The sequence below is a fragment of the Leiobunum rupestre genome, chromosome 6 (genome assembly GCF_980474605.1).
Source record: "Leiobunum rupestre chromosome 6, qqLeiRupe1.1.hap1, whole genome shotgun sequence".
Classification (NCBI taxonomy): domain Eukaryota; kingdom Metazoa; phylum Arthropoda; class Arachnida; order Opiliones; family Sclerosomatidae; genus Leiobunum; species Leiobunum rupestre.
The window spans coordinates 29235206-29262486 of record NC_143389.1 but is presented as its reverse complement, the minus strand read 5'-3'; positions in this window follow the sequence as shown (position 1 = coordinate 29262486).

The window sequence follows — 27281 nt, the reverse complement described above, 5'->3', positions numbered from 1 at the left end:
CAAATTTTGGTAAAGTTCTTCAGTCAAACAGGGTTTTGAAGATGCATAATTGACACTAGCAATTGATTAACAAATCAATAAACTTGAATAATTATTGATATAAATAAGCCTGGCAGCTCTGTTTTCTTAAACACACTAAGAAAATAACTATAAATTTTAAATTAATTCCAGCTCCAAAATCCATTTATCTGGCAGATTGCCGTGTAGAAATGCCAAATTTTTGTAAAGTTCTTCAGTCAAACAGGGTTTTGAAGATGCATAATTGACACTAGCAATTGATTGACAAATCAATAAACTTGAATAATTATTGATATTAATAAGCCTGGCAGCTCTGTTTTGTTAACCACACTAAAAAAAATAAATATAAATTTTGAATTAATTCTTAAGAATTATGAATATTTCCAGCTCCAAAATCCATTTATCTGGCAGATTGCCGTGTTGAAATACCAAATTTTGGTAAATTTCTTCAGTCAAACAGGTTTTTGAAGATGCATAATTGACACTAGCAATTGATTAACAAATCAATAAACTTGAACAATTATTGATATAAATAAGCCTGGCAGCTCTGTTTTCTTAACCACACTAAGAAAATAAATATAAATTTTAAATTAATTCCAGCTCCAAAATCCATTTATCTGGCAGATTGCCGTGTAGAAATGCCAAATTTTGGTAAATTTCTTCAGTCAAACAGGTTTTTGAAGATGCATTGACACTAGCAATTGATTAATTAATCAATAAACTTGAATAATTATTGATATAAATAAGCCTGGCAGCTCTGTTTTCTTAAACACACTAAGAAAATAACTATAAATTTTAAATTAATTCCAGCTCCAAAATCCATTTATCTGGCAGATTGCCGTGTAGAAATGCCAAATTTTGGTAAAGTTCTTCAGTCAAACAGGGTTTTGAAGATGCATAATTGACACTAGCAATTGATTAACAAATCAATAAACTTGAATAATTATTGATATAAATAAGCCTGGCAGCTCTGTTTTCTTAAACACACTAAGAAAATAACTATAAATTTTAAATTAATTCCAGCTCCAAAATCCATTTATCTGGCAGATTGCCGTGTAGAAATGCCAAATTTTTGTAAAGTTCTTCAGTCAAACAGGGTTTTGAAGATGCATAATTGACACTAGCAATTGATTGACAAATCAATAAACTTGAATAATTATTGATATTAATAAGCCTGGCAGCTCTGTTTTCTTAACCACACTAAGAAAATAAATATAAATTTTAAATTAATTCCAGCTCCAAAATCCACTTATCTGGCAGATTGCCTTGTTGAAATGGCAAATTTTGGTAAATTTCTTCAGTCAAACAGGGTTTTGAAGATGCATAATTGACACTAGCAATTGATTAACAAATCAATAAACTTGAACAATTATTGATATAAATAAGCCTGGCAGCTCTGTTTTCTTAACCACACTAAGAAAATAAATATAAATTTTAAATTAATTCCAGCTCCAAAATCCATTTATCTGGCAGATTGCCGTGTAGAAATGCCAAATTTTGGTAAAGTTCTTCAGTCAAACAGGGTTTTGAAGAAACATTGACACTAGCAATTGATTGACAAATCAATAAACTTGAATAATTATTGATATAAATAAGCCTGGCAGCTCTGTTTTGTTAACCACACTAAAAAAATAAATATAAATTTTGAATTAATTCTTAAGAATTATGAATATTTCCAGCTCCAAAATCCATTTATCTGGCAGATTGCCGTGTTGAAATGCCAAATTTTGGTAAATTTCTTCAGTCAAACAGGTTTTTGAAGATGCATTGACACTAGCAATTGATTAATTAATCAATAAACTTGAATAATTATTGATATAAATAAGCCTGGCAGCTCTGTTTTGTTAACCACACTAAGAAAATAAATATAAATTCAGAATTAATTCCAGCTCCAAAATCCATTTATCTGGCAGATTGCCGTGTTGAAATACCAAATTTTGGTAAATTTCTTCAGTCAAACAGGTTTTTGAAGATGCATAATTGACACTAGCAATTGATTAACAAATCAATAAACTTGAACAATTATTGATATAAATAAGCCTGGCAGCTCTGTTTTCTTAACCACACTAAGAAAATAAATATAAATTTTAAATTAATTCCAGCTCCAAAATCCATTTATCTGGCAGATTGCCGTGTAGAAATGCCAAATTTTGGTAAATTTCTTCAGTCAAACAGGTTTTTGAAGATGCATTGACACTAGCAATTGATTAATTAATCAATAAACTTGAATAATTATTGATATAAATAAGCCTGGCAGCTCTGTTTTCTTAAACACACTAAGAAAATAACTATAAATTTTAAATTAATTCCAGCTCCAAAATCCATTTATCTGGCAGATTGCCGTGTAGAAATGCCAAATTTTGGTAAAGTTCTTCAGTCAAACAGGGTTTTGAAGATGCATAATTGACACTAGCAATTGATTAACAAATCAATAAACTTGAATAATTATTGATATAAATAAGCCTGGCAGCTCTGTTTTCTTAAACACACTAAGAAAATAACTATAAATTTTAAATTAATTCCAGCTCCAAAATCCATTTATCTGGCAGATTGCCGTGTAGAAATGCCAAATTTTTGTAAAGTTCTTCAGTCAAACAGGGTTTTGAAGATGCATAATTGACACTAGCAATTGATTGACAAATCAATAAACTTGAATAATTATTGATATTAATAAGCCTGGCAGCTCTGTTTTCTTAACCACACTAAGAAAAAAAATATAAATTTTAAATTAATTCCAGCTCCAAAATCCACTTATCTGGCAGATTGCCTTGTTGAAATGGCAAATTTTGGTAAATTTCTTCAGTCAAACAGGGTTTTGAAGATGCATAATTGACACTAGCAATTGATTAACAAATCAATAAACTTGAACAATTATTGATATAAATAAGCCTGGCAGCTCTGTTTTCTTAACCACACTAAGAAAATAAATATAAATTTTAAATTAATTCCAGCTCCAAAATCCATTTATCTGGCAGATTGCCGTGTAGAAATGCCAAATTTTGGTAAAGTTCTTCAGTCAAACAGGGTTTTGAAGAAACATTGACACTAGCAATTGATTGACAAATCAATAAACTTGAATAATTATTGATATAAATAAGCCTGGCAGCTCTGTTTTGTTAACCACACTAAAAAAATAAATATAAATTTTGAATTAATTCCTAAGAATTATGAATATTTCCAGCTCCAAAATCCATTTATCTGGCAGATTGCCGTGTTGAAATGCCAAATTTTGGTAAATTTCTTCAGTCAAACAGGTTTTTGAAGATGCATTGACACTAGCAATTGATTAATTAATCAATAAACTTGAATAATTATTGATATAAATAAGCCTGGCAGCTCTGTTTTGTTAACCACACTAAGAAAATAAATATAAATTCAGAATTAATTCCAGCTCCAAAATCCATTTATCTGGCAGATTGCCGTGTTGAAATGCCAAATTTTGGTAAATTTCTTCAGTCATACAGGGTTTGGAAGATGCATAATTGACACTAGCAATTGATTAACAAATCAATAAACTTGAATAATTATTGATATAAATAAGCCTGGCAGCTCTGTTTTCTTAACCACACTTAGAAAATAAATATAAATTTTAAATTAATTCCAGCTCCAAAATCCATTTATCTGGCAGATTGCCGTGTTGAAATGCCAAATTTTGGTAAATTTCTTAAGTCAAACAATTTTTTGAAGATGCATTGACACTAGCAATTGATTAATTAATCAATAAACTTGAATAATTATTGATATAAATAAGCCTGGCAGCTCTGTTTTGTTAACCACACTAAGAAAATAAATATAAATTCTGAATTAATTCCAGCTCCAAAATCCATTTATCTGGCAGATTGCCGTGTTGAAATGCCAAATTTTGGTAAATTTCTTCAGTCAAACAGGGTTTGGAAGATGCATAATTGACACTAGCAATTGATTAACAAATCAATAAACTTGAATAATTATTGATATAAATAAGCCTGGCAGCTCTGTTTTCTTAACCACACTAAGAAAATAAATATAAATTTTAAATTAATTCCAGCTCCAAAATCCATTTATCTGGCAGATTGCCGTGTTGAAATGCCAAATTTTGGTAAATTTCTTCAGTCAAACAGGGTTTTGAAGAAACATTGACACTAGCAATTGATTAACAAATCAATAAACTTGAATAATTATTGACATTAATAAGCCTGGCAGCTCTGTTTTGTTAACCACACTAAAAAAATAAATATAAATTTTGAATTAATTCCAGCTCCAAAATCCATTTATCTGGCAGATTGCCGTGTTGAAATGCCAAATTTTGGTAAATTTCTTCAGTCAAACAGGGTTTTGAAGATACATTGACACTAGCAATTGATTGACAAATCAATAAACTTGAATAATTATTGATATAAATAAGCCTGGCAGCTCTGTTTTGTTAACCACACTAAAAAAAATAAATATAAATTTTGAATTAATTCTTAAGAATTATGAATATTTCCAGCTCCAAAATCCATTTATCTGGCAGATTGCCGTGTTGAAATACCAAATTTTGGTAAATTTCTTCAGTCAAACAGGTTTTTGAAGATGCATTGACACTAGCAATTGATTAATTAATCAATAAACTTGAATAATTATTGATATAAATAAGCCTGGCAGCTCTGTTTTGTTAACCACACTAAGAAAATAAATATAAATTCAGAAATAATTCCAGCTCCAAAATCCATTTATCTGGCAGATTGCCGTGTTGAAATTCCAAATTTTGGTAAATTTATTAAGTTAAACAGGGTTTTGAAGATACATTGACACTAGCAATTGATTAACAAATCAATAAACTTGAATAATTATTGATATAAATAAGCCTGGCAGCTCTGTTTTGTTAACCACACTAAGAAAATAAATATAAATTCTGAATTAAATCCAGCTCCAAAATCCATTTATCTGGTAGATTGCCGTGTTGAAATGCCAAATGTTGGTAAATTTCTTCAGTCAAACAGGGTTTTGAAGAAACATTGACACTAGCAATTGATTAACAAATCAATAAACTTGAATAATTATTGATATAAATAAGCCTGGCAGCTCTGTTTTCTTAAACACACTAAGAAAATAACTATAAATTTTAAATTAATTCCAGCTCCATAATCCATTTATCTGGCAGATTGCCGTGTAGAAATGCCAAATTTTGGTAAATTTCTTCAGTCAAACAGGGTTTTGAAGATGCATAATTGACACTAGCAATTGATTGACAAATCAATAAACTTGAATAATTATTGATATAAATAAGCCTGGCAGCTCTGTTTTCTTAACCACACTAAGAAAATAAATATAAATTTTAAATTAATTCCAGCTCCAAAATCCATTTATCTGGCAGATTGCCGTGTAGAAATGCCAAATTTTGGTAAAGTTCTTCAGTCAAACAGGGTTTTGAAGAAACATTGACACTAACAATTGATTGACAAATCAATAAACTTGAATAATTATTGATATAAATAAGCCTGGCAGCTCAGTTTTGTTAACCACACTAAAAAAATAAATATAAATTTTGAATTAATTCTTAAGAATTATGAATATTTCCAGCTCCAAAATCCATTTATCTGGCAGATTGCCGTGTTGAAATGCCAAATTTTGGTAAATTTCTTCAGTCAAACAGGGTTTTGAAGAAACATTGACACTAGCAATTGATTAACAAATCAATAAACTTGAATAATTATTGATATAAATAAGCCTGGCAGCTCTGTTTTCTTAAACACACTAAGAAAATAACTATAAATTTTAAATTAATTCCAGCTCCAAAATCCATTTATCTGGCAGATTGCCGTGTAGAAATGCCAAATTTTGGTAAAGTTCTTCAGTCAAACAGGGTTTTGAAGATGCATAATTGACACTAGCAATTGATTAACAAATCAATAAACTTGAATAATTATTGATATAAATAAGCCTGGCAGCTCTGTTTTCTTAAACACACTAAGAAAATAACTATAAATTTTAAATTAATTCCAGCTCCAAAATCCATTTATCTGGCAGATTGCCGTGTAGAAATGCCAAAATTTTGTAAAGTTCTTCAGTCAAACAGGGTTTTGAAGATGCATAATTGACACTAGCAATTGATTGACAAATCAATAAACTTGAATAATTATTGATATAAATAAGCCTGGCAGCTCTGTTTTCTTAACCACACTAAGAAAATAAATATAAATTTTAAATTAATTCCAGCTCCAAAATCCACTTATCTGGCAGATTGCCTTGTTGAAATGGCAAATTTTGGTAAATTTCTTCAGTCAAACAGGGTTTTGAAGATGCATAATTGACACTAGCAATTGATTAACAAATCAATAAACTTGAACAATTATTGATATAAATAAGCCTGGCAGCTCTGTTTTCTTAACCACACTAAGAAAATAAATATAAATTTTAAATTAATTCCAGCTCCAAAATCCATTTATCTGGCAGATTGCCGTGTAGAAATGCCAAATTTTGGTAAATTTCTTCAGTCAAACAGGTTTTTGAAGATGCATTGACACTAGCAATTGATTAATTAATCAATAAACTTGAATAATTATTGATATAAATAAGCCTGGCAGCTCTGTTTTGTTAACCACACTAAGAAAATAAATATAAATTCAGAATTAATTCCAGCTCCAAAATCCATTTATCTGGCAGATTGCCGTGTTGAAATGCCAAATTTTGGTAAATTTCTTCAGTCAAACAGGGTTTTGAAGAAACATTGACACTAGCAATTGATTAACAAATCAATAAACTTGAATAATTATTGATATAAATAAGCCTGGCAGCTCTGTTTTCTTAAACACACTAAGAAAATAACTATAAATTTTAAATTAATTCCAGCTCCAAAATCCATTTATCTGGCAGATTGCCGTGTAGAAATGCCAAATTTTGGTAAAGTTCTTCAGTCAAACAGGGTTTTGAAGATGCATAATTGACACTAGCAATTGATTAACAAATCAATAAACTTGAATAATTATTGATATAAATATGCCTGGCAGCTCTGTTTTCTTAAACACACTAAGAAAATAACTATAAATTTTAAATTAATTCCAGCTCCAAAATCCATTTATCTGGCAGATTGCCGTGTAGAAATGCCAAATTTTTGTAAAGTTCTTCAGTCAAACAGGGTTTTGAAGATGCATAATTGACACTAGCAATTGATTGACAAATCAATAAACTTGAATAATTATTGATATAAATAAGCCTGGCAGCTCTGTTTTCTTAACCACACTAAGAAAATAAATATAAATTTTAAATTAATTCCAGCTCCAAAATCCACTTATCTGGCAGATTGCCTTGTTGAAATGGCAAATTTTGGTAAATTTCTTCAGTCAAACAGGGTTTTGAAGATGCATAATTGACACTAGCAATTGATTAACAAATCAATAAACTTGAACAATTATTGATATAAATAAGCCTGGCAGCTCTGTTTTCTTAACCACACTAAGAAAATAAATATAAATTTTAAATTAATTCCAGCTCCAAAATCCATTTATCTGGCAGATTGCCGTGTAGAAATGCCAAATTTTGGTAAAGTTCTTCAGTCAAACAGGGTTTTGAAGAAACATTGACACTAGCAATTGATTGACAAATCAATAAACTTGAATAATTATTGATATAAATAAGCCTGGCAGCTCTGTTTTGTTAACCACACTAAAAAAATAAATATAAATTTTGAATTAATTCTTAAGAATTATGAATATTTCCAGCTCCAAAATCCATTTATCTGGCAGATTGCCGTGTTGAAATGCCAAATTTTGGTAAATTTCTTCAGTCAAACAGGTTTTTGAAGATGCATTGACACTAGCAATTGATTAATTAATCAATAAACTTGAATAATTATTGATATAAATAAGCCTGGCAGCTCTGTTTTGTTAACCACACTAAGAAAATAAATATAAATTCAGAATTAATTCCAGCTCCAAAATCCATTTATCTGGCAGATTGCCGTGTTGAAATGCCAAATTTTGGTAAATTTCTTCAGTCATACAGGGTTTGGAAGATGCATAATTGACACTAGCAATTGATTAACAAATCAATAAACTTGAATAATTATTGATATAAATAGGCCTGGCAGCTCTGTTTTCTTAACCACACTTAGAAAATAAATATAAATTTTAAATTAATTCCAGCTCCAAAATCCATTTATCTGGCAGATTGCCGTGTTGAAATGCCAAATTTTGGTAAATTTCTTAAGTCAAACAATTTTTTGAAGATGCATTGACACTAGCAATTGATTAATTAATCAATAAACTTGAATAATTATTGATATAAATAAGCCTGGCAGCTCTGTTTTGTTAACCACACTAAGAAAATAAATATAAATTCTGAATTAATTCCAGCTCCAAAATCCATTTATCTGGCAGATTGCCGTGTTGAAATGCCAAATTTTGGTAAATTTCTTCAGTCAAACAGGGTTTGGAAGATGCATAATTGACACTAGCAATTGATTAACAAATCAATAAACTTGAATATATATTGATATAAATAAGCCTGGCAGCTCTGTTTTCTTAACCACACTAAGAAAATAAATATAAATTTTAAATTAATTCCAGCTCCAAAATCCATTTATCTGGCAGATTGCCGTGTTGAAATGCCAAATTTTGGTAAATTTCTTCAGTCAAACAGGGTTTTGAAGAAACATTGACACTAGCAATTGATTGACAAATCAATAAACTTGAATAATTATTGACATTAATAAGCCTGGCAGCTCTGTTTTGTTAACCACACTAAAAAAATAAATATAAATTTTGAATTAATTCCAGCTCCAAAATCCATTTATCTGGCAGATTGCCGTGTTGAAATGCCAAATTTTGGTAAATTTCTTCAGTCAAACAGGGTTTTGAAGATACATTGACACTAGCAATTGATTGACAAATCAATAAACTTGAATAATTATTGATAAAAATAAGCCTGGCAGCTCTGTTTTGTTAACCACACTAAGAAAATAAATATAAATTTTGAATTAATTCTTAAGAATAATGAATATTTCCAGCTCCAAAATCCATTTATCTGGCAGATTGCCGTGTAGAAATGACAAATTTTGGTAAATTTCTTCAAACAGGTTTTTGAAGATGCATTGACACTAGCAATTGATTAATTAATCAATAAACTTGAATAATTATTGATATAAATAAGCCTGGCAGCTCTGTTTTGTTAACCACACTAAGAAAATAAATATAAATTCAGAATTAATTCCAGCTCCAAAATCCATTTATCTGGCAGATTGCCGTGTTGAAATGCCAAATTTTGGTAAATTTCTTCAGTCAAACAGGGTTTGGAAGATGCATAATTGACACTAGCAATTGATTAACAAATCAATAAACTTGAATAATTATTGATATAAATAAGCCTGGCAGCTCTGTTTTGTTAACCACACTAAGAAAATAAATATAAATTCAGAATTAATTCCAGCTCCAAAATCCATTTATCTGGCAGATTGCCGTGTAGAAATGACAAATTTTGGTAAATTTCTTCAGTCAAACAGGTTTTTGAAGATGCATTGACACTAGCAATTGATTAATTAATCAATAAACTTGAATAATTATTGATATAAATAAGCCTGGCAGCTCTGTTTTGTTAACCACACTAAGAAAATAAATATAAATTCAGAATTAATTCCAGCTCCAAAATCCATTTATCTGGCAGATTGCCGTGTTGAAATGCCAAATTTTGGTAAATTTCTTCAGTCATACAGGGTTTGGAAGATGCATAATTGACACTAGCAATTGATTAACAAATCAATAAACTTGAATAATTATTGATATAAATAAGCCTGGCAGCTCTGTTTTCTTAACCACACTAAGAAAATAAATATAAATTTTAAATTAATTCCATCTCCAAAATCCATTTATCTGGCAGATTGCCGTGTTGAAATGCCAAATTTTGGTAAATTTCTTAAGTCAAACAATTTTTTGAAGATGCATTGACACTAGCAATTGATTAATTAATCAATAAACTTGAATAATTATTGATATAAATAAGCCTGGCAGCTCTGTTTTGTTAACCACACTAAGAAAATAAATATAAATTCTGAATTAATTCCAGCTCCAAAATCCATTTATCTGGCAGATTGCCGTGTTGAAATGCCAAATTTTGGTAAATTTCTTCAGTCAAACAGGGTTTTGAAGATGCATAATTGACACTAGCAATTGATTAACAAATCAATAAACTTGAACAATTATTGATATAAATAAGCCTGGCAGCTCTGTTTTCTTAACCACACTAAGAAAATAAATATAAATTTTAAATTAATTCCAGCTCCAAAATCCATTTATCTGGCAGATTGCCGTGTTGAAATGCCAAATTTTTGTAAATTTCTTCAGTCAAACAGGGTTTTGAAGAAACATTGACACTAGCAATTGATTAACAAATCAATAAACTTGAATAATTATTGACATTAATAAGCCTGGCAGCTCTGTTTTGTTAACCACACTAAAAAAATAAATATAAATTTTGAATTAATACCAGCTCCAAAATCCATTTATCTGGCAGATTGCCGTGTTGAAATGCCAAATTTTGGTAAATTTCTTCAGTCAAACAGGGTTTTGAAGATACATTGACACTAGCAATTGATTGACAAATCAATAAACTTGAATAATTATTGATAAAAATAAGCCTGGCAGCTCTGTTTTGTTAACCACACTAAGAAAATAAATATAAATTTTGAATTAATTCTTAAGAATAATGAATATTTCCAGCTCCAAAATCCATTTATCTGGCAGATTGCCGTGTTGAAATGACAAATTTTGGTAAATTTCTTCAGTCAAACAGGTTTTTGAAGATACATTGACATTAGCAATTGATTAATTAATCAATAAACTTGAATTATTATTGATATAAATAAGCCTGGCAGCTCTGTTTTGTTAACCACACTAAGAAAATAAATATAAATTCTGAATTAATTCCAGCTTCAAAATCCATTTATCTGGCAGATTGTCGTGTTGAATTCAATGCCAAATTTTGGTAAATTTCTTCAGTCAAACAGGTTTTTGAAGATACATTGACATTAGCAATTGATTAATTAATCAATAAACTTGAATAATTATTGATATAAATAAGCCTGGCAGCTCTGTTTTGTTAACCACACTAAGAAAATAAATATAAATTCTGAATTAATTCCAGCTCCAAAATCCATTTATCTGGCAGATTGCCGTGTTGAAATGCCAAATTTTGGTAAATTTCTTCAGTCAAACAGGTTTTTGAAGATACATTGACACTAGCAATTGATTAACAAATCAATAAACTTGAATAATTATTGATAAAAATAAGCCTGGCAGCTCTGTTTTGTTAACCACACTAAGAAAATAAATATAAATTTTGAATTAATTCCAGCTCCAAAATCCATTTATCTGGCAGATTGCCGTATTGAAATGTCAAATTTTGGTAAATTTCTTCAGTCAAACAGGGTTTTGAAGATGCATAATTGACACTAGCAATTGATTAACAAATCAATAAACTTGAACAATTATTGATATAAATAAGCCTGGCAGCTCTGTTTTGTTAACCACACATAGAAAATAAATATAAATTTTGAATTAATTCCAGCTCCAAAATCCATTTATCTGGCAGATTGCCGTGTTGAAATGCCAAATTTTGGTAAATTTCTTCAGTCAAACAGGTTTTTGAAGAAACATTGACACTAGCAATTGATTAACAAATCAATAAACTTGAATAATTATTGATATAAATAAGCCAGGCAGCTCTGTTTTGTTAACCACACTAAGAAAATAAATATAAATTCTGAATTAATTCCAGCTCCAAAATCCATTTATCTGGCAGATTGCCGTGTTGAAATGGCAAATTTTGGTAATTTTCTTCAGTCAAACAGGATTTTGAAGATACATTGACACTAGCAATTGATTAACAAATCAATAAACTTGAATAATTATTGATAAAAATAAGCCTGGCAGCTCTGTTTTGTTAACCAAACTAAGAAAATAAATATAAATTTTAAATTAATTCCAGCTCCAAAATCCATTTATCTGGCAGATTGCCGTGTTGAAATGCCAAATTTTGGTAAATTTCTTTAGTCAAACAGGGTTTTGAAGATGCATAATTGACACTAGCAATTGATTAACAAATCAATAAACTTGAACAATTATTGATATAAATAAGCCTGGCAGCTCTGTTTTCTTAACCACACTAAGAAAATAAATATAAATTTTAAATTAATTCCAGCTCCAAAATCCATTTATCTGGCAGATTGCCGTGTAGAAATGCCAAATTTTGGTAAAGTTCTTCAGTCAAACAGGGTTTTGAAGATACATTGACATTAGCAATTGATTGACAAATCAATAAACTTGAATAATTATTGATATAAATAAGCCTGGCAGCTCTGTTTTGTTAACCACACTAAAAAAATAAATATAAATTTTGAATTAATTCTTAAGAATTATGAATATTTCCAGCTCCAAAATCCATTTATCTGGCAGATTGCGGTGTTGAAATGCCAAATTTTGGTAAATTTCTTCAGTCAAACAGGTTTTTGAAGATGCATTGACACTAGCAATTGATTAATTAATTAATAAACTTGAATAATTATTGATATAAATAAGCCTGGCAGCTCTGTTTTGTTAACCACACTAAGAAAATAAATATAAATTCAGAATTAATTCCAGCTCCAAAATCCATTTATCTGGCAGATTGCCGTGTTGAAATGCCAAATTTTGGTAAAGTTCTTCAGTCAAACAGGGTTTTGAAGATGCATAATTGACACTAGCAATTGATTAACAAATCAATAAACTTGAATAATTATTGATATAAATAAGCCTGGCAGCTCTGTTTTCTTAACCACACTAAGAAAATAAATATAAATTTTAAATTAATTCCAGCTCCAAAATCCATTTATCTGGCAGATTGCCGTGTTGAAATGCCAAATTTTGGTAAATTTCTTAAGTCAAACAATTTTTTGAAGATGCATTGACACTAGCAATTGATTAATTAATCAATAAACTTGAATAATTATTGATATAAATAAGCCTGGCAGCTCTGTTTTGTTAACCACACTAAGAAAATAAATATAAATTCTGAATTAATTCCAGCTCCAAAATCCATTTATCTGGCAGATTGCCGTATTGAAATGCCAAATTTTGGTAAATTTCTTCAGTCAAACAGGGTTTGGAAGATGCATAATTGACACTAGCAATTGATTAACAAATCAATAAACTTGAATAATTATTGATATAAATAAGCCTGGCAGCTCTGTTTTCTTAACCACACTAAGAAAATAAATATAAATTTTAAATTAATTCCTGCTCCAAAATCCATTTATCTGGCAGATTGCCGTGTTGAAATGCCAAATTTTGGTAAATTTCTTCAGTCAAACAGGGTTTTGAAGAAACATTGACACTAGCAATTGATTAACAAATCAATAAACTTGAATAATTATTGATATAAATAAGCCTGGCAGCTCTGTTTTCTTAACCACACTAAGAAAATAAATATAAATTTTAAATTAATTCCAGCTCCCAAATCCACTTATCTGGCAGATTGCCGTGTTGAAATGGCAAATTTTGGTAAATTTCTTCAGTCAAACAGGGTTTGAAAGATGCATAATTGACACTAGCAATTGATTAACAAATCAATAAACTTGAATAATTATTGATATAAATAAGCCTGGCAGCTCGGTTTTGTTAACCACACATAGAAAATAAATATAAATTTTGAATTAATTCCAGCTCCAAAATCCATTTATCTGGCAGATTGCCGTGTTGAAATGCCAAATTTTGGTAAATTTCTTCAGTCAAACAGGTTTTTGAAGATACATTGACACTAGCAATTGATTAATAAATCAATAAACTTGAATAATTATTGATATAAATAAGCCTGGCAGCTCTGTTTTGTTAACCACACTAAGAAAATAAATATAAATTCAGAATTAATTCCAGCTTAAAAATCCATTTATCTGGCAGATTGCCGTGTTGAAATGGCAAATTTTGGTAAATTTCTTCAGTCAAACAGGATTTTGAAGATACATTGACACTAGCAATTGATTAACAAATCAATAAACTTGAATAATTATTGATAAAAATAAGCCTGGCAGCTCTGTTTTGTTAACCACACTAAGAAAATAAATATAAATTTTGAATTAATTCCAGCTCCAAAATCCATTTATCTGGCAGATTGCCGTGTTGAAATGTCAAATTTTGGTAAATTTCTTCAGTCAAACAGGGTTTTGAAGAAACATTGACACTAGCAATTGATTAACAAATCAATAAACTTGAATAATTATTGATATAAATAAGCCAGGCAGCTCTGTTTTGTTAACCACACTAAGAAAATAAATATAAATTCTGAATTAATTCCAGCTCCAAAATCCATTTATCTGGCAGATTGCCGTGTTGAAATGGCAAATTTTGGTAATTTTCTTCAGTCAAACAGGATTTTGAAGATACATTGACACTAGCAATTGATTAACAAATCAATAAACTTGAATAATTATTGATAAAAATAAGCCTGGCAGCTCTGTTTTGTTAACCACACTAAGAAAATAAATATAAATTTTAAATTAATTCCAGCTCCAAAATCCATTTATCTGGCAGATTGCCGTGTTGAAATGCCAAATTTTGGTAAATTTCTTTAGTCAAACAGGGTTTTGAAGATGCATAATTGACACTAGCAATTGATTAACAAATCAATAAACTTGAATAATTATTGATATAAATAAGCCTGGCAGCTCTGTTTTCTTAAACACACTAAGAAAATAACTATAAATTTTAAATTAATTCCAGCTCCAAAATCCATTTATCTGGCAGATTGCCGTGTAGAAATGCCAAATTTTGGTAAAGTTCTTCAGTCAAACAGGGTTTTGAAGATGCATAATTGACACTAGCAATTGATTAACAAATCAATAAACTTGAACAATTATTGATATAAATAAGCCTGGCAGCTCTGTTTTCTTAACCACACTAAGAAAATAAATATAAATTTTAAATTAATTCCAGCTCCAAAATCCATTCATCTGGCAGATTGCCGTGTAGAAATGCCAAATTTTGGTAAAGTTCTTCAGTCAAACAGGGTTTTGAAGATACATTGACATTAGCAATTGATTGACAAATCAATAAACTTGAATAATTATTGATATAAATAAGCCTGGCAGCTCTGTTTTGTTAACCACACTAAAAAAATAAATATAAATTTTGAATTAATTCTTAAGAATTATGAATATTTCCAGCTCCAAAATCCATTTATCTGGCAGATTGCCGTGTTAAAATGCCAAATTTTGGTAAATTTCTTCAGTCAAACAGGTTTTTGAAGATGCATTGACACTAGCAATTGATTAATTAATTAATAAACTTGAATAATTATTGATATAAATAAGCCTGGCAGCTCTGTTTTGTTAACCACACTAAGAAAATAAATATAAATTCAGAATTAATTCCAGCTTAAAAATCCATTTATCTGGCAGATTGCCGTGTTGAAATGGCAAATTTTGGTAAATTTCTTCAGTCAAACAGGATTTTGAAGATACATTGACACTAGCAATTGATTAACAAATCAATAAACTTGAATAATTATTGATAAAAATAAGCCTGGCAGCTCTGTTTTGTTAACCACACTAAGAAAATAAATATAAATTTTGAATTAATTCCAGCTCCAAAATCCATTTATCTGGCAGATTGCCGTGTTGAAATGTCAAATTTTGGTAAATTTCTTCAGTCAAACAGGGTTTTGAAGAAACATTGACACTAGCAATTGATTAACAAATCAATAAACTTGAATAATTATTGATATAAATAAGCCAGGCAGCTCTGTTTTGTTAACCACACTAAGAAAATAAATATAAATTCTGAATTAATTCCAGCTCCAAAATCCATTTATCTGGCAGATTGCCGTGTTGAAATGGCAAATTTTGGTAATTTTCTTCAGTCAAACAGGATTTTGAAGATACATTGACACTAGCAATTGATTAACAAATCAATAAACTTGAATAATTATTGATAAAAATAAGCCTGGCAGCTCTGTTTTGTTAACCACACTAAGAAAATAAATATAAATTTTAAATTAATTCCAGCTCCAAAATCCATTTATCTGGCAGATTGCCGTGTTGAAATGCCAAATTTTGGTAAATTTCTTTAGTCAAACAGGGTTTTGAAGATGCATAATTGACACTAGCAATTGATTAACAAATCAATAAACTTGAATAATTATTGATATAAATAAGCCTGGCAGCTCTGTTTTCTTAAACACACTAAGAAAATAACTATAAATTTTAAATTAATTCCAGCTCCAAAATCCATTTATCTGGCAGATTGCCGTGTAGAAATGCCAAATTTTGGTAAAGTTCTTCAGTCAAACAGGGTTTTGAAGATGCATAATTGACACTAGCAATTGATTAACAAATCAATAAACTTGAACAATTATTGATATAAATAAGCCTGGCAGCTCTGTTTTCTTAACCACACTAAGAAAATAAATATAAATTTTAAATTAATTCCAGCTCCAAAATCCATTCATCTGGCAGATTGCCGTGTAGAAATGCCAAATTTTGGTAAAGTTCTTCAGTCAAACAGGGTTTTGAAGATACATTGACATTAGCAATTGATTGACAAATCAATAAACTTGAATAATTATTGATATAAATAAGCCTGGCAGCTCTGTTTTGTTAACCACACTAAAAAAATAAATATAAATTTTGAATTAATTCTTAAGAATTATGAATATTTCCAGCTCCAAAATCCATTTATCTGGCAGATTGCCGTGTTAAAATGCCAAATTTTGGTAAATTTCTTCAGTCAAACAGGTTTTTGAAGATGCATTGACACTAGCAATTGATTAATTAATTAATAAACTTGAATAATTATTGATATAAATAAGCCTGGCAGCTCTGTTTTGTTAACCACACTAAGAAAATAAATATAAATTCAGGATTAATTCCAGCTCCAAAATCCATTTATCTGGCAGATTGCCGTGTTGAAATGCCAAATTTTGGTAAATTTCTTCAGTCAAACAGGGTTTGGAAGATGCATAATTGACACTAGCAATTGATTAACAAATCAATAAACTTGAATAATTATTGAAATAAATAAGCCTGGCAGCTCTGTTTTCTTAACCACACTAAGAAAATAAATATAAATTTTAAATTAATTCCAGCTCCAAAATCCATTTATCTGGCAGATTGCCGTGTTGAAATGCCAAATTTTGGTAAATTTCTTAAGTCAAACAATTTTTTGAAGATGCATTGACACTAGCAATTGATTAATTAATCAATAAACTTGAATAATTATTGATATAAATAAGCCTGGCAGCTCTGTTTTGTTAACCACACTAAGAAAATAAATATAAATTCTGAATTAATTCCAGCTCCAAAATCCATTTATCTGGCAGATTGCCGTATTGAAATGCCAAATTTTGGTAAATTTCTTCAGTCAAACAGGGTTTGGAAGATGCATAATTGACACTAGCAATTGATTAACAAATCAATAAACTTGAATAATTATTGATATAAATAAGCCTGGCAGCTCTGTTTTCTTAACCACACTAAGAAAATAAATATAAATTTTAAATTAATTCCAGCTCCAAAATCCATTTATCTGGCAGATTGCCGTGTTGAAATGCCAAATTTTGGTAAATTTCTTCAGTCAAACAGGGTTTTGAAGAAACATTGACACTAGCAATTGATTAACAAATCAATAAACTTGAATAATTATTGACATTAATAAGCCTGGCAGCTCTGTTTTGTTAACCACACTAAAAAAATAAATATAAATTTTGAATTAATTCTTAAGAATTATGAATATTTCCATTTCCAAAATCCATTTATCTGGCAGATTGCCGTGTTGAAATGCCAAATTTTGGAAAATTTCTTCAGTCAAACAGGATTTTGAAGATACATTGACACTAGCAATTGATTAACATATTAATAAACTTGAATAATTATTGATATAAATAAGCCTGGCAGCTCTGTTTTCTTAACCATACTAAGAAAATAAATATAAATTTTAAATTAATTCCAGCTCCAAAATCCATTTATCTGGCAGATTGCCGTGTTGAAATGCCAAATTTTGGTAAATTTCTTCAGTCAAACAGGGTTTTGAAGATACATTGACACTAGCAATTGATTGACAAATCAATAAACTTGAATAATTATTGATAAAAATAAGCCTGGCAGCTCTGTTTTGTTAACCACACTAAGAAAATAAATATAAATTCTGAATTAATTCCAGCTCCAAAATCCATTTATCTGGCAGATTGCCGTGTTGAAATGCCAAATTTTGGTAAATTTCTTCAGTCAAACAGGATTTTGAAGATACATTGACACTAGCAATTGATTAACAAATCAATAAACTTGAATAATTATTGATAAAAATAAGCCTGGCAGCTCTGTTTTGTTAACCACACTAAGAAATTAAATATTAATTTTAAATTACTTCAAGCCCAAAATCCATTTATCTTTCAGATTGCCGTGTTGAAATGCCAAATTTTGGTAAATTTCTTCAGTCAAACAGGGTTTTGAAGATGCATAATTGACACTAGCAATTGATTAACAAATCAATAAACTTGAATAATTATTGATATAAATAAGCCTGGCAGCTCTGTTTTCTTAAACACACTAAGAAAATAACTATAAATTTTAAATTAATTCCAGCTCCAAAATCCATTTATCTGGCAGATTGCCGTGTAGAAATGCCAAATTTTGGTAAAGTTCTTCAGTCAAACAGGGTTTTGAAGATGCATAATTGACACTAGCAATTGATTGACAAATCAATAAACTTGAATAATTATTGATATAAATAAGCCTGGCAGCTCTGTTTTCTTAAACACACTAAGAAAATAACTATAAATTTTAAATTAATTCCAGCTCCAAAATCCATTTATCTGTCAGATTGCCGTGTAGAAATGCCAAATTTTTGTAAAGTTCTTCAGTCAAACAGGGTTTTGAATATGCATAATTGACACTAGCAATTGATTGACAAATCAATAAACTTGAATAATTATTGATATAAATAAGCCTGGCAGCTTTGTTTTCTTAACCATACTAAGAAAATAAATATAAATTTTAAATTAATTCCAGCTCCAAAATCCATTTATCTGGCAGATTGCCGTGTTGAAATGCCAAATTTTGGTAAATTTCTTCAGTCAAACAGGGTTTTGAAGATACATTGACACTAGCAATTGATTGACAAATCAATAAACTTGAATAATTATTGATAAAAATAAGCCTGGCAGCTCTGTTTTGTTAACCACACTAAGAAAATAAATATAAATTCTGAATTAATTCCAGCTCCAAAATCCATTTATCTGGCAGATTGCCGTGTTGAAATGCCAAATTTTGGTAAATTTCTTCAGTCAAACAGGATTTTGAAGATACATTGACACTAGCAATTGATTAACAAATCAATAAACTTTAATAATTATTGATATAAATAAGCCTGGCAGCTCTGTTTTGTTAACCACACTAAGAAAATAAATATAAATTTTGAATTAATTCAAGCTCCAATATCCATTTATCTGGCAGATTGCCGTGTTGAAATGCCAAATTTTGGTAAATTTCTTCAGTCAAACAGGGTTTTGAAGAAACGTTGACACTAGCAATTGATTAACAAATCAATAAACTTGAATAATTATTGATATAAATAAGCCTGGCAGCTCTGTTTTGTTAACCACACATAGAAAATAAATATAAATTTTGAATTAATTCCAGCTCCAAAATCCATTTATCTGGCAGATTGCCGTGTTGAAATGCCAAATTTTGGTAAATTTCTTCAGTCAAACAGGTTTTTGAAGATACATATACACAAGCAATTGATTAATAAATCAATAAACTTAAATAATTATTGATATAAATAAGCCTGGCAGCTCTGTTTTGTTAACCACACTAAGAAAATAAATATAAATTCTGAATTAATTCCAGCTCCAAAATCCATTTATCTGGCAGATTGCCGTGTTGAAATGGCAAATTTTGGTAAATTTCTTCAGTCAAACAGGATTTTGAAGATACATTGACACTAGCAATTGATTAACAAATGAATAAACTTGAATAATTATTGATAAAAATAAGCCTGGCAGCTCTGTTTTGTTAACCACACTAAGAAAATAAATATAAATTTTAAATTACTTCAAGCCCAAAATCCATTGATCTTTCAGATTGCCGTGTTGAAATGCCAAATTTTGGTAAATTTCTTCAGTCAAACAGGGTTTTGAAGATGCATAATTGACACTAGCAATTGATTAACAAATCAATAAACTTGAATAATTATTGATATAAATAAGCCTGGCAGCTCTGTTTTCTTAAACACACTAAGAAAATAACTATAAATTTTAAATTAATTCCAGCTCCAAAATCCATTTATCTGGCAGATTGCCGTGTAGAAATGCCAAATTTTGGTAAAGTTCTTCAGTCAAACAGGGTTTTGAAGATGCATAATTGACACTAGCAATTGATTGACAAATCAATAAACTTGAATAATTATTGATATAAATAAGCCTGGCAGCTCTGTTTTCTTAAACACACTAAGAAAATAACTATAAATTTTAAATTAATTCCAGCTCCAAAATCCATTTATCTGGCAGATTGCCGTGTTGAAATGCCAAATTTTGGTAAATTTCTTCAGTCAAACAGGTTTTTGAAGATACATATACACAAGCAATTGATTAATAAATCAATAAACTTGAACAATTATTGATATAAATAAGCCTGGCAGCTCTGTTTTCTTAAACACACTAAGAAAATAACTATAAATTTTAAATTAATTCCAGCTCCAAAATCCATTTATCTGGCAGATTGCCGTGTAGAAATGCCAAATTTTGGTAAAGTTCTTCAGTCAAACAGGGTTTTGAAGATGCATAATTGACACTAGCAATTGATTAACAAATCAATAAACTTGAATAATTATTGATATAAATAAGCCTGGCAGCTCTGTTTTGTTAACCACACATAGAAAATAAATATAAATTCTGAATTAATTCCAGCTCCAAAATCCATTTATCTGGCAGATTGCCGTGTTGAAATGCCAAATTTTGGTAAATTTCTTCAGTCAAACAGGTTTTTGAAGATACATATACACAAGTAATTGATTAATAAATCAATAAACTTGAATAATTATTGATATAAATAAGCCTGGCAGCTCTGTTTTGTTAACCACACTAAGAAAATAAATATAAATTCTGAATTAATTCCAGCTCCAAAATCCATTTATCTGGCAGATTGCCGTGTTGAAATGGCAAATTTTGGTAAATTTCTTCAGTCAAACAGGATTTTGAAGATACATTGGCACTAGCAATTGATTAACAAATGAATAAACTTGAATAATTATTGATAAAAATAAGCCTGGCAGCTCTGTTTTGTTAACCACACTAAGAAAATAAATATAAATTTTAAATTACTTCAAGCCCAAAATCCATTGATCTTTCAGATTGCCGTGTTGAAATGCCAAATTTTGGTAAATTTCTTCAGTCAAACAGGGTTTTGAAGATGCATAATTGACACTAGCAATTGATTAACAAATCAATAAACTTGAATAATTATTGATATAAATAAGCCTGGCAGCTCTGTTTTGTTAACCACACTAAGAAAATAAATATAAATTCAGAATTAATTCCAGCTCCAAAATCCATTTATCTGGCAGATTGCCGTGTTGAAATGCCAAATTTTGGTAAATTTCTTCAGTCAAACAGGGTTTTGAAGATGCATAATTGACACTAGCAATTGATTAACAAATCAATAAACTTGAATAATTATTGATATAAATAAGCCTGGCAGCTCTGTTTTCTTAAACACACTAAGAAAATAACTATAAATTTTAAATTAATTCCAGCTCCAAAATCCATTTATCTGGCAGATTGCCGTGTTGAAATGGCAAATTTTGGTAAATTTCTTCAGTCAAACAGGATTTTGAAGATACATTGACACTAGCAATTGATTAACAAATGAATAAACTTGAATAATTATTGATAAAAATAAGCCTGGCAGCTCTGTTTTGTTAACCACACTAAGAAAATAAATATAAATTTTAAATTACTTCAAGCCCAAAATCCATTGATCTTTCAGATTGCCGTGTTGAAATGCCAAATTTTGGTAAATTTCTTCAGTCAAACAGGGTTTTGAAGATGCATAATTGACACTAGCAATTGATTAACAAATCAATAAACTTGAATAATTATTGATATAAATAAGCCTGGCAGCTCTGTTTTCTTAAACACACTAAGAAAATAACTATAAATTTTAAATTAATTCCAGCTCCAAAATCCATTTATCTGGCAGATTGCCGTGTAGAAATGCCAAATTTTGGTAAAGTTCTTCAGTCAAACAGGGTTTTGAAGATGCATAATTGACACTAGCAATTGATTAACAAATCAATAAACTTGAATAATTATTGATATAAATAAGCCTGGCAGCTCTGTTTTGTTAACCACACTAAGAAAATAAATATAAATTTTGAATTAATTCCAGCTCCAAATTCCATTTATCTGGCAGATTGCCGTGTTGAAATGCCAAATTTTGGTAAATTTCTTCAGTCAAACAGGTTTTTGAAGATACATATACACAAGCAATTGATTAATAAATCAATAAACTTGAATAATTATTGATATAAATAAGCCTGGCAGCTTTGTTTTGTTAACCACACTAAGAAAATAAATATAAATTCTGAATTAATTCCAGCTCCAAAATCCATTTATCTGGCAGATTGCCTTGTTGAAATGGCAAATTTTGGTAAATTTCTTCAGTCAAACAGGATTTTGAAGATACATTGACACTAGCAATTGATTAACAAATGAATAAACTTGAATAATTATTGATAAAAATAAGCCTGGCAGCTCTGTTTTGTTAACCACACTAAGAAAATAAATATAAATTTTAAATTACTTCAAGCCCAAAATCCATTGATCTTTCAGATTGCCGTGTTGAAATGCCAAATTTTGGTAAATTTCTTCAGTCAAACAGGGTTTTGAAGATGCATAATTGACACTAGCAATTGATTAACAAATCAATAAACTTGAATAATTATTGATATAAATAAGCCTGGCAGCTCTGTTTTCTTAAACACACTAAGAAAATAACTATAAATTTTAAATTAATTCCAGCTCCAAAATCCATTTATCTGGCAGATTGCCGTGTAGAAATGCCAAATTTTGGTAAAGTTCTTCAGTCAAACAGGGTTTTGAAGATGCATAATTGACACTAGCAATTGATTAACAAATCAATAAACTTGAATAATTATTGATATAAATAAGCCTGGCAGCTCTGTTTTCTTAACCACACTAAGAAAATAAATATAAATTTTAAATTACTTCAAGCCCAAAATCCATTGATCTTTCAGATTGCCGTGTTGAAATGCCAAATTTTGGTAAATTTCTTCAGTCAAACAGGGTTTTGAAGATGCATAATTGACACTAGCAATTGATTAACAAATCAATAAACTTGAATAATTATTGATATAAATAAGCCTGGCAGCTCTGTTTTCTTAAACACACTAAGAAAATAACTATAAATTTTAAATTAATTCCAGCTCCAAAATCCATTTATATGGCAGATTGCCGTGTAGAAATGCCAAATTTTGGTAAAGTTCTTCAGTCAAACAGGGTTTTGAAGATGCATAATTGACACTAGCAATTGATTGACAAATCAATAAACTTGAATAATTATTGATATAAATAAGCCTGGCAGCTCTGTATTCTTAAACACACTAAGAAAATAACTATAAATTTTAAATTAATTCCAGCTCCAAAATCCATTTATCTGGCAGATTGCCGTGTAGAAATGCCAAATTTTTGTAAAGTTCTTCAGTCAAACAGGGTTTTGAATATGCATAATTGACACTAGCAATTGATTGACAAATCAATAAACTTGAATAATTATTGATATAAATAAGCCTGGCAGCTCTGTTTTGTTAACCACACTAAGAAAATAAATATAAATTTTAAGTTAATTCCAGCTCCAAAATCCACTTATCTGGCAGATTGCCGTGTTGAAATAGCAAATTTTGGTAAATTTCTTCAGTCAAACAGGGTTTTGAAGATGCATAATTGACACTAGCAATTGATTAACAAATCAATAAACTTGAACAATTATTGATATAAATAAGCCTGGCAGCTCTGTTTTCTTAACCACACAAAGAAAATAAATATAAATTTTAAATTAATTCCAACTCCAAAATCCATTTATCTGGCAGATTGCCGTGTAGAAATGCCAAATTTTGGTAAAGTTCTTCAGTCAAACAGGGTTTTGAAGAAACATTGACACTAGCAATTGATTGACAAATCAATAAACTTGAATAATTATTGATATAAATAAGCCTGGCAGCTTTGTTTTGTTAACCACACTTAGAAAATAAATATAAATTCTGAATTAATTCCAGCTCCAAAATCCATTTATCTGGCAGATTGCCGTGTTGAAATGGCAAATTTTGGTAAATTTCTTCAGTCAAACAGGATTTTGAAGATACATTGACACTAGCAATTGATTAACAAATGAATAAACTTGAATAATTATTGATAAAAATAAGCCTGGCAGCTCTGTTTTGTTAACCACACTAAGAAAATAAATATAAATTTTAAATTACTTCAAGCCCAAAATCCATTGATCTTTCAGATTGCCGTGTTGAAATGCCAAATTTTGGTAAATTTCTTCAGTCAAACAGGGTTTTGAAGATGCATAATTGACACTAGCAATTGATTAACAAATCAATAAACTTGAATAATTATTGATATAAATAAGCCTGGCAGCTCTGTTTTCTTAAACACACTAAGAAAATAACTATAAATTTTAAATTAATTCCAGCTCCAAAATCCATTTATCTGGCAGATTGCCGTGTAGAAATGCCAAATTTTGGTAAAGTTCTTCAGTCAAACAGGGTTTTGAAGATGCATAATTGACACTAGCAATTGATTAACAAATCAATAAACTTGAATAATTATTGATATAAATAAGCCTGGCAGCTCTGTTTTCTTAACCACACTAAGAAAATAAATATAAATTTTAAATTACTTCAAGCCCAAAATCCATTGATCTTTCAGATTGCCGTGTTGAAATGCCAAATTTTGGTAAATTTCTTCAGTCAAACAGGGTTTTGAAGATGCATAATTGACACTAGCAATTGATTAACAAATCAATAAACTTGAATAATTATTGATATAAATAAGCCTGGCAGCTCTGTTTTCTTAAACACACTAAGAAAATAACTATAAATTTTAAATTAATTCCAGCTCCAAAATCCATTTATATGGCAGATTGCCGTGTAGAAATGCCAAATTTTGGTAAAGTTCTTCAGTCAAACAGGGTTTTGAAGATGCATAATTGACACTAGCAATTGATTGACAAATCAATAAACTTGAATAATTATTGATATAAATAAGCCTGGCAGCTCTGTATTCTTAAACACACTAAGAAAATAACTATAAATTTTAAATTAATTCCAGCTCCAAAATCCATTTATCTGGCAGATTGCCGTGTAGAAATGCCAAATTTTTGTAAAGTTCTTCAGTCAAACAGGGTTTTGAATATGCATAATTGACACTAGCAATTGATTGACAAATCAATAAACTTGAATAATTATTGATATAAATAAGCCTGGCAGCTCTGTTTTGTTAACCACACTAAGAAAATAAATATAAATTTTAAGTTAATTCCAGCTCCAAAATCCACTTATCTGGCAGATTGCCGTGTTGAAATAGCAAATTTTGGTAAATTTCTTCAGTCAAACAGGGTTTTGAAGATGCATAATTGACACTAGCAATTGATTAACAAATCAATAAACTTGAACAATTATTGATATAAATAAGCCTGGCAGCTCTGTTTTCTTAACCACACAAAGAAAATAAATATAAATTTTAAATTAATTCCAACTCCAAAATCCATTTATCTGGCAGATTGCCGTGTAGAAATGCCAAATTTTGGTAAAGTTCTTCAGTCAAACAGGGTTTTGAAGAAACATTGACACTAGCAATTGATTGACAAATCAATAAACTTGAATAATTATTGATATAAATAAGCCTGGCAGCTCTGTTTTGTTAACCACACTAAAAAAATAAATATAAATTTTGAATTAATTCTTAAGAATTATGAATATTTCCAGCTCCAAAATCCATTTATCTGGCAGATTGCCGTGTTGAAATGCCAAATTTTGGTAAATTTCTTCAGTCAAACAGGTTTTTGAAGATGCATTGACACTAGCAATTGATTAATTAATCAATAAACTTGAATAATTATTGATATAAATAAGCCTGGCAGCTCTGTTTTGTTAACCACACTAAGAAAATAAATATAAATTTTGAATTAATTCCAGCTCCAAAATCCATTTATCTGGCAGATTGCCGTGTTGAAATGCCAAATTTTGGTAAATTTCTTCAGTCATACAGGGTTTGGAAGATGCATAATTGACACTAGCAATTGATTAACAAATCAATAAACTTGAATAATTATTGATATAAATAAGCCTGGCAGCTCTGTTTTCTTAACCACACTAAGAAAATAAATATAAATTTTAAATTAATTCCAGCTCCAAAATCCATTTATCTGGCAGATTGCCGTGTTGAAATGCCAAATTTTGGTAAATTTATTAAGTCAAACAGGGTTTTGAAGATACATTGACACTAGCAATTGATTAACAAATCAATAAACTTGAATAATTATTGATATAAATAAGCCTGGCAGCTCTGTTTTGTTAACCACACTAAGAAAATAAATATAAATTCTGAATTAAATCCAGCTCCAAAATCCATTTATCTGGCAGATTGCCGTGTTGAAATGCCAAATTTTGGTAAATTTCTTCAGTCAAACAGGGTTTTGAAGAAACATTGACACTAGCAATTGATTAACAAATCAATAAACTTGAACAATTATTGATATAAATAAGCCTGGCAGCTCTGTTTTCTTAAACACACTAAGAAAATAACTATAAATTTTAAATTAATTCCAGCTCCAAAATCCATTTATCTGGCAGATTGCCGTGTAGAAATGCCAAATTTTGGTAAAGTTCTTCAGTCAAACAGGGTTTTGAAGATGCATAATTGACACTAGCAATTGATTAACAAATCAATAAACTTGAATAATTATTGATATAAATAAGCCTGGCAGCTCTGTTTTGTTAACCACACATAGAAAATAAATATAAATTTTGAATTAATTCCAGCTCCAAAATCCATTTATCTGGCAGATTGCCGTGTTGAAATGCCAAATTTTGGTAAATTTCTTCAGTCAAACAGGTTTTTGAAGATACATATACACAAGCAATTGATTAATAAATCAATAAACTTGAATAATTATTGATATAAATAAGCCTGGCAGCTCTGTTTTGTTAACCACACTAAGAAAATAAATATAAATTTTGAATTAATTCTTAAGAATTATGAAT